General features: G+C 33.8%; 1 pseudogene; it reads right to left on the reverse strand.

Moving 5' to 3' along the window:
* Window positions 1–7,547: 7,547 nt before the first annotated feature.
* On the reverse strand, window positions 7,548–7,666 carry LOC111740949 (annotated as a pseudogene).
* Window positions 7,667–16,021: the final 8,355 nt, after the last annotated feature.

The following is a 16,021-nucleotide window of genomic DNA, read 5'->3' on the forward strand; positions in this document are numbered from 1 at the left end:
TGTTAACCCATTCATTGTTTAGTAGCATGTTATTTAGCCCCGATGTGTTTGTGTATTTTCTGTTTTTTTTCTTGTAGTTGATTTCTAGTTTCATACCACTGCGACCAGAGAAGACGGTTGATATGATTTCAATTTCTTAAATTTATTGATATTTGTTTTGTGTCCTAATATGTGGTCTATCCTGGAAAATGTTCCATGTGGACTTGAGAAGGATGTATATATAAGACAATTTTTATTTGCATTAACTCTTTGGCTCTTTATGTTTTGGAGAGGCTTTTTAATTCCAATGTGGAACAAATACAAACATTTGTACTCATTTTATTTTCTAATTAGGTACAGATAAAGGCTTTGGGCCTTAAAAGACACTAAAACATTGAAACATTCATGTGTTTTTTTTTTAATTTCTATGTTAACTTCAACTTAACATAACAATTAATCCTTAGGCAGATTCCCTCAAGTATCTACATGGCCTACTATTAGAAAATCATGTTTGTGAAAACCACAATGAAAAGTAAAAAGCCTCTGGAAATGTGAGCAACAGCACTTATCTTGAGTCTTAAATCGTGGGACCTTCCTTAAGTGACAAGTTTCTCCAAATATGTCAGGTTCAAAGTGATTCTCCTTGCAAGAGAGACCATAAGACAAGTTTGCCAAGCCAAAATGAAATGAGGGATGAGGACATTTGATAAGTTTGTCTATAAGAACAATGAATGATAATGAATATGTGGAAAACAGTGTTTCAGCCTTTATAGTGCTGCCACCTAAAAAAAAGTGCTCTTTTGTTAAAGTACACAAATGTACATGTCAAGATAACATTTTCATAAAATACACAAATTAGTAGAGTACACGACTTACATTTTCAGTTTTAGTCTACTTAATATGCCTCTAAAAGAACAAGACTTAAATTTAGTATTTGAAAACCTATGCTCATGCATGTGCCTATCTACCAAAAAAAAAAAAATTTCTGAGGAACAGTCAATCACAAGTGCAAAGTTCCTAAAGTAAGAACAGGAATGAATGAGCTGCAGCAGGTGAGAAACTGGTATCAAACATTCAGCCTTCCTCACACAGTAGATAATACAACCCAAAACTATACAGTGAATAAAGTAAATAAAGATCACAACTCTAGGACTTAAAAAAGAGAATGTTTAGGCTTTTTACTGACTCAACGAGTTAAAGAGAACACTTATTTTTTTTTTTAATTACTTCTGAAGCTATTGTTTGAGTCTTTAAAAACAAGAAACGGGACACTTCTGTTTGTAGCTTAACTGGAGACTGCAGGCCTCACAAAAAGATAAGGCTAGAGTGAGATCAGTTTCAGAGACCCACAAAGTACTACTCCACGCTTTTCACTTTGAAGCCCTTCGAAGTACACATGGTTTATTGAGGTGCCTCAAAACCCTCACCTAAATCAGTCCTGAAATACCCCAAATGCCATTTCTCAACAGCATATGATATAACATTTTTCCCTCTCTGCTCAGATATTCATCCTTTACAGTAGTGATCACTACAGAATATCTACACGTTTATTATATACATATTCTTTTTCCAGTTACGGTCAAGTCATAGTTATGGTAACAAAAACCTTTAAAGAAGTGGATAAAAAGAAACATTTACCTACTAAAGGAAGTTTAAACTTTAGAAAGTTAAAAAATATTCAGTTTTCTTAGGTTATTTTTATAGAAAGGACAAAAAAAAGCTACAAAACACAAAACATCAAAAATTTGTTCCATAGATCAAAATTATTCAGAGATGTATTATTCTTAAAAAAAAATCTTGAAGGTTGTATTTCACCAAATCATTTAGCAGCACCTTTTATGCGTCTTTTCCAAAATTTCAGGGACCAAATTTACAAATAGCACAACCAGATAAGAACCTTCCTTTTCACATGTTATGATTCACATTGCAATGCATTTCAAACGAGTCCTGATAAATAGCTGATCTCTTCCCTCAGCAAGGATTAGATGATCAGAAAAACCTTAATTATCTCATTCCCTGATTCTCTCTATCCTGTTTTTAGATATATTTCTCATTCCAAATCACACTGGGGCAAGCATCGCCTACAGGCAAGAAAGGTATAGAAACCTTTGGGCAGCCTGACAGCTTTTCGGAAATCTAGCCTGTGTTGCAAGACAGAATGAGAACAACAAAGTTTGTCTGATACTCTCCATTCCGGCAGTGAAAAGAAGATGTAACTGTTTTCTATTGAGGTAGTTATTTCCCAGGGGACACAAAACCTTTTCTAACTTACTGCATCTAAAATGCTTTCTAGAGACCATGCACAGTAGATTATTATAACACCAAAAAGAAAAAATAAATCAGTTTTTAAAGAAAATTTTTTATTGGTTTCAGTTTTGCCCTACTAAGTAAACTTGACCACCCCTAGCTTTGGCAACTTTCTTTCATGCAGCATGTCTCTGACAGAAATCTAAACTATGAAGTTTTATAAATCATTTTCCTATTTCCTCCCTCTACTCTCTCCACAGCCCTGATACCGTAAATACTTTCATGGCAAACAAAATCAATTGTAGGACAAAGAGAAAGAATCATTTATAGGTAAAAGTTGAAACATCTTATTTGTTAGAAAACCACTGAAAGCATTATCTTGTAGTAAAATCAGTCATTTACATAATGGTGATAAATAATAAGGGGAAGAGAGACTGAAAACTACCTATATTTGGAGTGATCCAGTTGAAATTAAAACACAACTCATATCCTACAAATTGCCACTATTTATATAAGTCATGAAAATTAGACTAAAACTGCAGGACTGGAACCTAATTATGTTTGGCTCAGAAGAAATAGAATAAAAGTAGGAATGATGAATATAAATGGAAAATGAGCTTGATATTTGATTATGTTTTATTATTTATGCATACTACTAGGAGATGCACTATAGCTAATACATTGGTCAGAATGTAAAGAGCTGATTAAAGACTTTTCATTTATTCTATCCATAACTGATTTTATTCCCTTACTTTTGTTACTGAACACTAACTTGATAAGTATTAAAACAAGATTTATGATATAATTGCTAAAACTTTTCCATGAAAATAAATAGAAATACAGAATTCCTCAACTTACAGTAGGGTTATTTCCCACTGCAAGTTGAAACTATCATAAGTTGAAAACTTATGTATTTTGTACACATAAGCTACAAAAACCACAGTATCCAAAAAACTCTGGCAACACAGTAGACTTTAAGAGTCTCTGTTGTTGACCTTCAGGATCACATGGTTGACTGGGAGCTGCCACCTAGCAACACAAGAAAAAGACGAAATTGCTATTGCTAGCTTGGAAAAAGATGAAAATTCAAAAAATTCCAAACACTGTTTCTATTGAATTCACATCTTTTCACACCATGGTAAAGTAGAAAAATCATATCTAACCATTGTTAGTTAGAGACTGTCTGTAGTTACCATTTCATTTATTTTCTGCCTGATTGTCACCCTACCTTCTCCTAAATAAATGGTTACCATAATTATTTTTTTGTGGGGGGAGAGTGGGGAATGGTTATTTGCCAACTCTACTAGGATCGGTGTTTTGTTTTTTCTTTCCACATAATACTTAAAATAGGAAAACATAATCTAATGTTTCTAATTCCTTCAAAGATGGATGAAAAATCCAGTCCCAACCTATGGGTATAAACTTTAGAAATGTGTTTTGACAACTCCTCTGTTTTATTGAATATTCGAGCATCACTTTTCAGAGGAGATCCTAAACAGATGCTCACCCACACGGTATGCTCTGGATGTCTCTGAAACCAACAAATGGATTTTACTAAATGAAAGTCAATCACCTCATCCATAAAGGTGAAAAGGAGACAATTAATATGAGAGGCTTACTGAATATGACTTAAGTAATGATTGGGAAGCTCTCTAAAACACATTAGAGAGAAGAAAAAAGATTTCTTCAGAATGTCCATGATGTGTTTTGCTAGTCACCTTAATTGATTTTTCACTTCAAAAATCAAATGTGCAAAGAAGACAAAAGCAAAGAGCTACACCTCCGACATTATGCATCATTAGCTGAGTGCCACTCCATTTTAATGTTCCTATAATTGATTTTGCAGCCCCAGACATGTACAAAGAGCACTGCTTGTGAGTACAGAGTAGCTTTGACTACTTGAAAAATACATGCACCTTATGAGTATTTTTGTTTAGAAAAAAGCATTCTCAGGGCACTTCATTTCAGCTGTCAGTGCAAGTAAACCTCTCTCTGATGTCAATGGGCACTTTGCTTCTCCCGCCAACAGGTCTAAACTCATGGTTAAAAGCCAAAGTTTATAGTACCCTTAAATGCTTTGGAAACTTTAGGAAAGGGAAGGGCAACATCTTAATTAACAGCTTAATCTCTTCCTCAATGTTGAAGCTATTTTTTACAATACCACATAACAATCTCCATATCTCACAAATTCTTTTTCCTAAAGTTTACCTTAATTTATGTATTTATAATTGCATGTGTTGGTGCAACCTGTTTTACAGTGAAAAGAAAAAATACAGCACATTAAAAACTCTTGCTATTTGAGGTTTGTCCTGAGATATAAACTGTAAGAAATACTGGTATAATCATAGCATTTACTAGTTAAAGTTTTTATGCCCATTTCTCAAATAAAATTTGTGTTCAGATTATCAATATATAAAAGTCCTATTATTGCTCACAGGATTGACAACGGCAGAAAGTAAAAACTGATGACTTCAAAGAAAGTTCAATATCAGTTTAAATTAGAACTTAACGGCAACTTTAATATTTCGAGTCTGTTGTTTAAAGCAGGGGTTCCCAACCCCCTGGGTCGTGGTACTGGTCCATGGCCTGTTAGGAACCAGGCCGCACGGCAGTAGGTGAGTGAGCAAAGCTTCATCTGTATTTGTAGCTGCTCCCCAGCACTAGCATCACCGCCTCAGTTCCACCTCAGATCATCAGGCATTAGATTCTCATTGGAGCACCGGTTACTGGTTCAAAAAGTTTGGGGATCGCTGGTTTAAAAGAGTGTGTGGTACATACTTTTGTATTCCTCAAGTAGATTTTTCCTGATCTTTCCTTTGACAACTTGCCTTTTCTTCCTGTTTTCCTAGTCAGATTAACAGTTTGTGTAAACTGATGATTTCAGCTCTCTTGTTATTCCACAATACACTGCCGCACAATGCCAGTCAAGCATTATGACTTTTTTCACTCCAGCTGTGTTGAACCATAGTAGATATGAAGCAATTGACCTTGTTGTTCATTGACTTGTATGACACTTTATTACCTACTGTTTTGTGCCTATCACTTTACTTTATGCATCTTCTAAAGTCATGACCTTTGCAGTAGATATTACTCTTCAAGCTAGTTTTAGAAAAGCACAACATTAAACACAATATGGCCAGTATTATAAAAATATCAAAGATAAGCAGAGTTTTCTTATCTAAGATCAAGGGAACTAAGATCAAGATACCCTGCTTTCTAAAAGGAAAGCAAAACAATAACTTTAGGTCATTTAGAAAAGACTACTGTATGGCAATTTTTAATATATTTACAAATTGTATTGATTTACTTGTTTGTTTACTGCAGACACAGTTATTTATTTTTTAGTGACTTCTATTGAATATTCAGATGGTTATTTTCAAACATTCAAAAGAATTAGAAATAGAACTTATGAGTAAATAAAATCTACTATTGAATTTGATCATAATTCACAACCTTAGAAGTAGAAATTTTACCTTCAAACTAATATACCTTTCACATGACTAGAAAAAATATCTGAAATTATAGCATTTGTAAAGGTAGTAAAAGGCTTACTAGTGAATTTTGAAATATCAATCAATTGCTAATAATGTAGCTGATATTTTCAGAATGTCACTAAGAAAATCATAATCTATAAAAACATAGATATAATTTATGTTAACAATACATTTTTCTACTTGCTGACAAGCACCTTTTTGGTTGGTGACCTCTTTTAGGGCACAGCTTTATTATTATCCATTGGATTACATGAGTACATGATAATGATGGTTCATATGGAAACTACTTCATAGCAAAACAGAATAAATAATAAATCTAATATCATTAAATATTATTAAAACACTAATTATACAGTCAATATTCAGTCAAGAAAAGAGAGTTAAAATTATTATGGGGAAAGGGGAAATTACCACTGGAGACTAATGGTCTCGGAGATAGGAATTTGAGAAACAAAGAAAGTCACTCTCCATCACAGTCTACACATTGACTTGATTGGGCAACTGGAAGCTTGCAGGAAAATGTCTGCAACCATTTTTTACCGGCTGCTGAAACAGACCCACTTTGAAATTTGTTGTGTCTATGGGAAATGTACTCTAGGGCTTGAGGCCACTGTTGTTTGACTAGATTGGTACTGAGGAAGTTGATTTGGAAGTTAGAGAATGCTAGGCATCTGTATATTTTTCTGAAAGCTAGAAACTTATGAGAGCAACGGCTTCTACTATATTTCCATTTTCCAATATCATACAAATTCCTCTCTTGGTCAACTCTAACCTGAAATCAATAAGGAAATGGAATTACAGAAAATAACTTTCTGTCCTTAGACAGGAGCAGTAATGACTTATCAATTTGATATTTATATAAAAAATGTTTAATCAACTTAACTCTAGGTAAAAACAATAGCAAATCATGGCTCCACTAAAATAGTGCAATTATACCTCATAAAACCAAAAATATAGTAACCATCTTCTTAAAAAAGAAATCTTGTGTCTTTTTATCCATCTTTAGTGTTAGTTCCTATCCAAGTAGAGCTCATAATTTTTTTTCAATTTCAGTTGACATTCAATATTATCCTTGCATGTATTTTTCCCATGCAATAGATAAGAAGTTTTAGTTCGCTAAGTGGGCTCATACTCCTCCCGCTTCGGTAACCTATACTTACACATTGGAATTTAGAGTTAACCATTACAACTAATATTTTATTATATGAGAAGATGATGCAAGGAAAGAAAAAAAGATTTCAAGTAGTGCTGAATCTCTACAAGTTCAAGTCTGGGTAATGGTTAAGGGTCTTAACTCTATTTTATGTTTTTCCTTCCTTTCTTCCTTTTTTTCTTCCTTTCTTCCTCCCTCCTTCCCTACCTTCCTCTTTCCTTTTTTTCTTCCTTTCTTCCTCCCTCCTTCCCTACCTTCCTCTTTCCCTCCTTTCCTTCCTTCCTTTCTATCAGAGTCAGTATTCTCCTACTAAAACAAATCAAATAAAAGGCTAAGGTAGGCTGCCCATGTATTTCAGTAGTAGAGACACCAGAATCAATTAGTCAAAGCCAAAGATTCCTGAAGATTAAACCATTCTGATTATCTTTATTGGCCCTGCTGGGGATGCAGTAACCACGCCTATTGTTTAACTGTAGGCCAACTGTTACCACTTGGTTTCTACCACTCGGGGATCTCATTACCCTCACTGAATTTATTTATTTTTTATTTATTTGTTTGTTTGTTTGTTTTTAGGCGAGGCAACCCTTGGTTGACTTCACAGTTTGCAAGGAACTTGTCAGCTTACAATCCCATATTTATTTTTTTAATTTTATACTCCTACAGCACCTGTTTAATGCCTACAGCATCTGTTCTTCCTAGGTGGTCTCCCATCCAAGTACTAACCAGGCCTCACTCTGCTTAGCTTCCAAGATCAGACGAGATTGGGCTTGTTCAGGGTGGCATGGCCATAGACCCCTCACTGAATTTAGAGTGCCCACTTTAGGGGCAATTTTTTCCACTGTCATTGCTGACCTACAGGTAAGAGTCACCACAGAGTTCTTCAAGGATGCTTGTGCTCCTCTTACTAACGCATTACTCAAAGCCTCTGTGCCTTCCTGGAGGGCATGCAAAAGAATTGAAGAGCAGAGCAGGTCGTATATAATAAATACATCCTAGCATTCAGTTTCTCTAAACTTTAGTATGTTTTTCTCTACCATACATCAAGAAAATCCTGACACCTCAACTTAATTTAACATAGTTCACCTTCGTGTCCAATTTCCCAGAAATTGGACCAATCCAGGAAACTATCAAATCCACTACAAATGTCTCAAGTTAATTAACTCAATCCAGAATTTGTGCTTAAGTATCCTCATATAAATAAATTGAGTCCACTCCAACATTATAGCCTGCTACCCAATCCAACATTTTTAAGATACGTTCTCATAAATATTCCATTTCAACTATAAAAGTCTTACAATTATTTTCATACATAAGATAACTCTTACTATGACATTGCATACTCAATCTCCTGAAGCCTAGCAGAATTTTAGTTTGCTCAAAGGTCTGGAAGCCACAGGGGTACTGAAAGTAGGTCTTGTGGAAGTGAGGCATTTCCTATTCTATTAGTTTCCTAAAGCTGCTGTAGAAAAAACTTACTATAATCTTGGTGAATTAAAGCAACAGAAATCTATTTCTCACAATTCTGGAGGCCAAAACTACAAAATCAGGTCATGGCCAAAATCAACATGTCCTGCTTCTTCTGGAGATTCTCAAAGAAAATTCATTCCTTGCTTCCAGCTTCTGGTGAAAGCTGGCATTCTTTGGCTTGTGGCTGCACCATTCCAGTCTCTGCCTCTCTCTTCACATCGCAATCTCTTCTCTTTCCATATAGTATGGTATATCACTGTACCTCTCTTTTATAAGGACACTTGCGATATAACAGCATTTGGGCACACCCATATAATCCTGGATTATGTCCCCATCATAGCATTTTAACTTAATCACATCTGCAAAGACCTTTTTTCTCAAATAAGGTAACATTCACAGGAACCAGGATTAGGACCTGATATCAATGGAGGACATTTTTCAGCCTACTCTACCTACCAAAAATTCACTTATTTACATAAAAGTGGTCATTACAAGTTATTTAGGCAAGAGTGGGCTACCCTTCTCTTCCAAGGAAACACTAGCAGAGAAGATTTTTCAGAATTTGAAGTGTCAAACTTTACTGAAATCTGCTTTTATATCCCCAAATCTCATATTCTGGATGTTATTGTTTCCTGATCAATAACCTAAATTTGAGACTCTGCAAGGCTGTAATTTTAATTTACAGTGTAATTTAGCCACCCACAAGAACAGATTTAGGTTTGGTTTTCATAAATATTAAATCTGTGAATACAGGAGATAAGGGTTTCTTTTAGGAGAAACAGGATTTTGCTAGTTGCTTACTCTAGTCTTTAGCTGGAAACGTAAAGCACTGAGTTTATCATTTTTATTTCTTCAAGCTTCCCAGTACACTTATAGGAAACCAACCCTGTAGTCTTTATGCTTTTTATTTCCATTATAATTCCCATGGCAGCAGCTGTGTGGTCATCCAAAGCTTAGCTTCCTATATGCATTTGACTCCAAAAGATTAAAAGTGATAATATTAGTAACTGTTTTGTACTAAATGCCACAGACTTCCGATGTTCTACTTACCACTGGCAAAGGGGCTATTAATGTCTTTAACTCTAATTAGATTTAAAAAAAAAAAAAAATTCCAGAATCACAGGCTTGAAATGGACACATAAAAATCAAAAATCTATTTCTACAAATTATGGCTCACTCAGGAAACCAGAGCCATGAAAAATATAGTGCAAGCAGGTAGTTTTATACAGGAATTACAATGTACACAAATATAAGTGGAACTGAAAAAGTTAAGTTCTGTCAAAGGAAGATGTCAAAGGACCAAAGAGAATCACTAACCATAACATCTGAAGCACTAGTCTGGGTGGACAGATCAGAGCTTCTAGGAAAATCCCAGAAAGAATGCATATCTGGCTGTCAAAGTGGTAACACTAAGGAGATAAGTCATTATCTTTTTCTCTCTACAAAGTTCTATCAAACCCTTGGTAATTAACTCAAGACCTCTATTTGTTAGTTGGGAAGACAAGTTAGAAGATGGAACCTACTGACACCATGTCTGATGTCTGTAACTTCTTGAGAGTACTGGTCTCTACTTCAATTTCAGTTTTCAAATCATGCTAAGTTTTATTCTTGGTTAACTATAACCTAGAGCCATACTGAAAAGGGGATTTTGAGAAATATAACTCTTAAGCATACACAAAAGTTGTAATAATTAAGTTCACAAAATAGACTCCAGAGCACTAACCAAATTATAAGGACTTAAATTATGACTAAAAATCCCTAACAATGGAAGCTTTTGCACTATGTATCAAAGGATAAATAGCTCATAAATATATAGCTAGCTTGTTAATAAAATGGGTTTGTTTTCTATCCATTTACTTCAATAACCAGTAGAATGCATCAAAAACAAAGCAATTATCCAACTCCCTTTCCCAATTTGAAAATAAAACACATAGGCAAATGGGGTAGCACAATAATGAGAATATGTATGCTACAGCAAAATGAAATGAGTGGGGTGATCTGAAGTGAAGATCAATCCTATTTAAATTGGAACCCTAAACCACTTACGCCTCATGCAACTTCCCAATATGGTAATAGTTTCTGAGCAATCTCAAATACAAGATACTTAAGTGCATATACATTGTATTTTGGGCAGAACTGTCTGGCCTCCTGTCTGCTTAACTGAGCCACAAGATAGATATGCCAAGTATTCTCATTATCCTCTTAATTATTTTCTTTAATTAGTTTTACATGGTTCCTCTTTGGTTCTCATAGGTATTCACTCCAAGAAAAAGATGCCTCAGTTCCCATCATTTCTCATGAACCTTGCAAAAAGGGGCAAAAAAGAGCTGCCCCAACCAGATCTATTTAAAATCAATACTATTTCTAAATGCTCAATTTTCCCTACTCACAAGCATGGGGAAGAAGGGACAGCATCGAGGTTTACCTTATAATAGCCTAACTGTACCATTTTGCCTTTTAATTATTCTTGATTTATGTAGAATTTATCCTATTTTCAAGAAGAAAGGATGTGAACAGGTGAAGAAATTCAAATGGCAAGGACTAGCTATGTTGGGATATAGTAGTAGTCAGAACTGGCACTAATTTCATGCTTTCCAAACTAATATTAGCTGAATATGATACTTTTGATGATCGAAATTGGGAGAGAGATAGCAAATCTCTCTCCTTGTTTTCACTTTCTAAGACTGAGACATATTATTGACTCTTAACCTTTAAGGAACCTTTCCTAGTAGCTCGCTGTTCACTCCACCATCTTTTTTTCTTTGATAATGTATACCTTCACTCCTGTCCCAGGATTTTATTTTATCTACAGAAAAAGCTTAGCAAATGGAAAGTGTCAGATAGTAAAAAGTAATGCAGAAGTCAATAGTTTTCTATGAAAAAAACTTCAATTTTTTTAAGTGCTAAGAAACACAGTAAGTACTCTCCATGATCCTAAAAATGTATTGCCTGTTAACAGTCAAATAAAAGGTTAGAAGGCATGAGCAACAAAAATTTTGAGATGCTTTGAACTTCAATGTTTTTTTTCCTTCTCTCTTGCAGACCATGATGAAAGCAAAATCTTTGAAATCTTGAGGCATTAGTCTCTATGCCCTCTGTAATTTTTCTGCTTTCTTTACCATGTCTGAGGCCTTGATCTCTGCCATATTCTTATTCTCATACTGTGGTGCTCCACCTTTCATTTGTACCTGGGTCATCTTCTTTTCAGGTGTGCAGCCTCTCCATCTTACCTCTGAACTAAAACAGCTTTTGAAAAGCCATGTATCTACTGAGAGCTATAGGGAGGAAAAGTGAAGGGAAGTTCACTTAAAATAAACCACAGTATTTTTCTGATAAAGTTTAACAGAATTCTTTTGGATTTTTTTAGCCTATATTTTTAACACTTTATACAAACTATAGAGAGTTCTCATTTTTCCTTCCTCCTTTTTAACTGGATGGTTGGCATAGTCAAATATTAACTGTTCAAATCAATACTATTTCTATATGCACATAGTCAAATATTTAGTTAGGAAAATGTAGCCAAATAGCTAAGACGACGATATTACATAGTTTAAGAATAACAATTAACACCATTGAAAATGTCTTAGACTTTTCTTTTTAAACAGTGTCTTTCATATCTGACTAAAGTAGGCAAGTGTTTTATGTAGCAAAACACAAGTACACAATATATATCACAATTCCCATTCTGTAGATTATAAAGTAGATTGCTTAAAGACCTCCACAGACAGTGACATAGCATTCTTACAATTAGTTGAGGTCTCTACAGGTTGTAAAGAAATGTATACTTAAGTGAGATCTATTAAATTTTGCCATTTTCCTCAAACTATCACTTTTTTCTCACAAGATAAAGACACATAGCTCTTAATTGAGCGGTTGTATATCTATTGATTTACGCAAAAATCTTGAGAAATTAGTGCTAATAATTCCTTGGTGATGAGGATACAATGATGACTAAGAGAATAAACAAGGGAGTAAAGATGATAAGTATTATAAGTGAAATGATTAAGATGCCATGAGAAGGCAGTAACTCCTTTAATGTGGTGATTGATCAGTGAAGACTCTCTTAGAACATATTTAAACTGAGCCCTGGAAGATTGGGGAAAGGAAAAGGGACAAGTATTTTAGGTAGAGAAAACTGAACAAGAAGAACATGGAGTAGGTGACAGCTTGGTATGTTCCGGGGACTTTTAGAGGACCAGTGTGGCTCTAGTATAGTGAGTGAGAGAGAGAGAGCCATTCAGTTAATTGGGAGAACTGGTCAAGGATCCTGTAGGCCTCCACGGGTCATCTCAGTGAACAACATAGGTGTCAGTGATGACCTTTGTTGAACAGGAATTTTAATGATGTGGCAGAGAACATAAGCTAGAAAGTTATTTTTAAATGCAAATTAAAAGTGAGGGAGTAGAGGCAGTACCTATGTGTAGACAACTGTTTCTTTCAGGAACTTTTGTTATAAAGAACCTTAAATAGGGGAATATGGGGGTCTAGTGCAGATATGAATTGATGATCAGGGTTCTATTAAATCATATACCTGGACAATATAATATAAAATATATTAATTTAGTTTATGTACAATAGCATAAAATAAACCTAAGGAAAATTACTTTATATTTAATTTTCAAGAATTGTATGTGGTTTATGAGTTAAATAAATGCTATAAATAACCTATTGGCTTGGTATCAAAATTAAAAATATTTAAAACAGAATAAATATTTGACACACTTATTTTCTTAGACTTTTATGTCAAATTAATTGCCCATGGAGATAAATGCTAAATAAGAAATAAACTTGGTCTGAGGTCTGACATAAAATCTACTGCACTGAGCAAGTTGCCTTAGGATTCTAATCTTACATATCCTTAAATATTAGAATAAGTAAAGTTAAAATTTTTGTATATCCTCAAACCTATCATTTTAAAAAATCATACAATAATAAATCTATATTTATTTGAACAAATGGAAAGATAAGCTATATGCTTGTATAGGAAAGCTTAACAAAATAAAGGTATTAATTCCTTCTAAGACAATTTATAAACCTAACACAATCTAATAAACACAGGCTCAATTTTTGTTTTGTATTGTTTCTTTGTAACTAAACAAAAGTTTACAGAGTTCAAATGTAAAAATAATCAAGCAAGAATTATCAGAAAATGTCTGCAAATGATAACCATAAGGAGAAACTAGCCTTTTTTAAATATTTAAATATATGAAATTGGTTATGTTGGTACAAGAATACAGCAATCGGTGCTACAGAAAAGAGAGTCTACAAATCACTGGTGATTTGGACCATGAATAATTATAATAGGAGAACTGGGTAGCAATTTGAGAAAAATCAGTTACATCTACACTTCGCTCTTTACATTAAATTCCAAAAGGATCAGAGAATTAGAAAATTGTAGCACTGCATGGACCAAAAATTTTGCTGTGAATTTGTTGCCCCAGATCTATTAGGTTGTGCCCTGCTTTTTATCTGTTACTCTCTGTCATACCTGCAATTTCTATATCCAGAGCATCTCTGACCTACAAAGCAAGTCAGAGTTCTCTATTGGTTACATCCCTCTCAACTCTAATTCATTATTCAGCAGCCCTGTTAATTTATTTTGTCATTCAGAAATAGATTGCACATCACACATACACAAAGATTTTAACAATATATGTTTATACCTTTTTCTGCCTTTACTATCACTTTAATGGGGGCTTGGTAGTAAAATGCATAAAACATATGTGTTTAGTGTATAAAATTAAACTAGATTCCAAGATAAAAAATTTTAAGAGAGGAATGTGTTTGAGTCAAGTCATCTCTTTGCAGTACACCTTAGGACATAATTTATGCATTGACTCTCCTTGATTAGGAGAACTACTAATGGCCAAACGATATATGGCCAAGAGAAAATGCTCCCCTGCCTCCTTTGAAATACCATGGAAGGGGAGGGTGGGAAGTGGAGCAGATATAGTGATAGTATGACTATAAAATGGCTATGAGGTAAGCGGGAGCGCAAAATAAGAAAATTAAATATAAGGGACCACTTAAAAGTACTGACTTTTTACCATGTAATCAAGTGCAGTTCCATTTGTTTGGCAAAATGGCAGGCCAATCTAACAGTAAATCTAGTCTAAATTGAAAAATAAATAAAAATAAAAAGACTAAACACTTAAACCAGAGCAATGTCTAAGCTATACCACCACCTTCTTGTCTTTATAAGGGACAGTGTCTCAATTATTCCATTGTCATTTATGTATTGCATTGTGGCTTATGTCTTTGTGTTTTAACTTATATCAACTTATAAGAACTCTCAAATTTTAGAAATTTTTTCTCCTCTAGAACTTCGCTATTCTTATGGATAATGTTTTAAGTTCCTTCACTACTTAGATTTAGATTTTGAATTTATAAAGTCATCCTATATACCCATCTCACTCAGGTGATCACAAACATTTAAAAAGTCTTAGATTTAAATAACCTCGCTTTCATCTCTTCTCCATTTCCCTAATCACAACCTGTTTTAACATGGGCCCAGATTGCTCTAGTATTAATGGTATAGGTAGGAGCTTCTCAGACAGAAATGGTTACCTCTTGAATTATAGTCATATTCCAGAAAAAAGATTCTGAAAACCTGTTCCCCTATATAGGAATACAGTGGCTAATAAGAGGGTGGGCAATTCAGGGATTCTGATTTCAAAACTGAGTTGTCATTATTTGCATGAATGGAATAAAAATGTGACAAAAACTATACTAAGGTAAATGAATTCACTACAGTGCTCACCTATATGAGAAAGTCCTATTCTCAGTTTATTTAACATAAATTGTTTTTAAGTCCCAGAACTCTCAATCAGCAACTGCATGGAAAACTGTGACTGTTTTTATTTCCAGTGCAATGTTTTTATTTTGAATGCAAGAGAACCAACTCCATAAACTGAAACAATAGGGAGAATTTTTACAGATAGTTAATAATTTAAACCAGATTTTATTAAAATAAGCGAGGATATGTTATGGAATCAGATGTAAAACCTACATGAATATTTTAGGATAAAACATGAGACTATAAAGAAATTTTACATTTATGGTTAGCCTCTTCAGGAACTACTCACAAATACCAAGGGATATTTATATTCTTTTCCTTAGGAGTTGGAAAAGTTTGAAAAGCACAGTCTAACGTAACTGAACTATTTTTAAAAATTTTATTAAATATTCAGAGAACTCAGAATCATATAGTTTTAAGCATGTGAATAATGAAAAAAGATTAACTAGAATACCCACAAAATTTGATGCCACAGTAGCACATTTATTTAGAAACAAAATTGTTCATAGTGATATTACTTGGTAATTTTATAAACAATGTCTAGAATAGTTCCATAAACATAAATATTTGTAAAAATCAAATTTAATATTAGAGAAAGCAGTTCCAATTAATGTTTAACTTCTATTAGGTCAATTTCATATGAATATTTTCAATTTTTACCAAGTAAAGGTGACTATCTCATAAAGTTGATAACTATTATTTAAATTGATGATATCTGTAGTAAAATAGCAAAGCTTTAGAGTCAGATAGTTAGTTATAACTGTGATCCTGTCATATTGTACTAGTGTGAAAATGAACAGGTTATTTAACTTCTCTGAGTTTCATGTTACTCATGTATAAAACACAAATGATAATACCATTGTTAATAGTGGAAATACTCCTAAG

This window comes from Pteropus vampyrus, unplaced genomic scaffold, assembly GCF_000151845.1.
Source record: "Pteropus vampyrus isolate Shadow unplaced genomic scaffold, Pvam_2.0 Scaffold70, whole genome shotgun sequence".
Taxonomy (NCBI): Eukaryota; Metazoa; Chordata; class Mammalia; order Chiroptera; family Pteropodidae; genus Pteropus; species Pteropus vampyrus.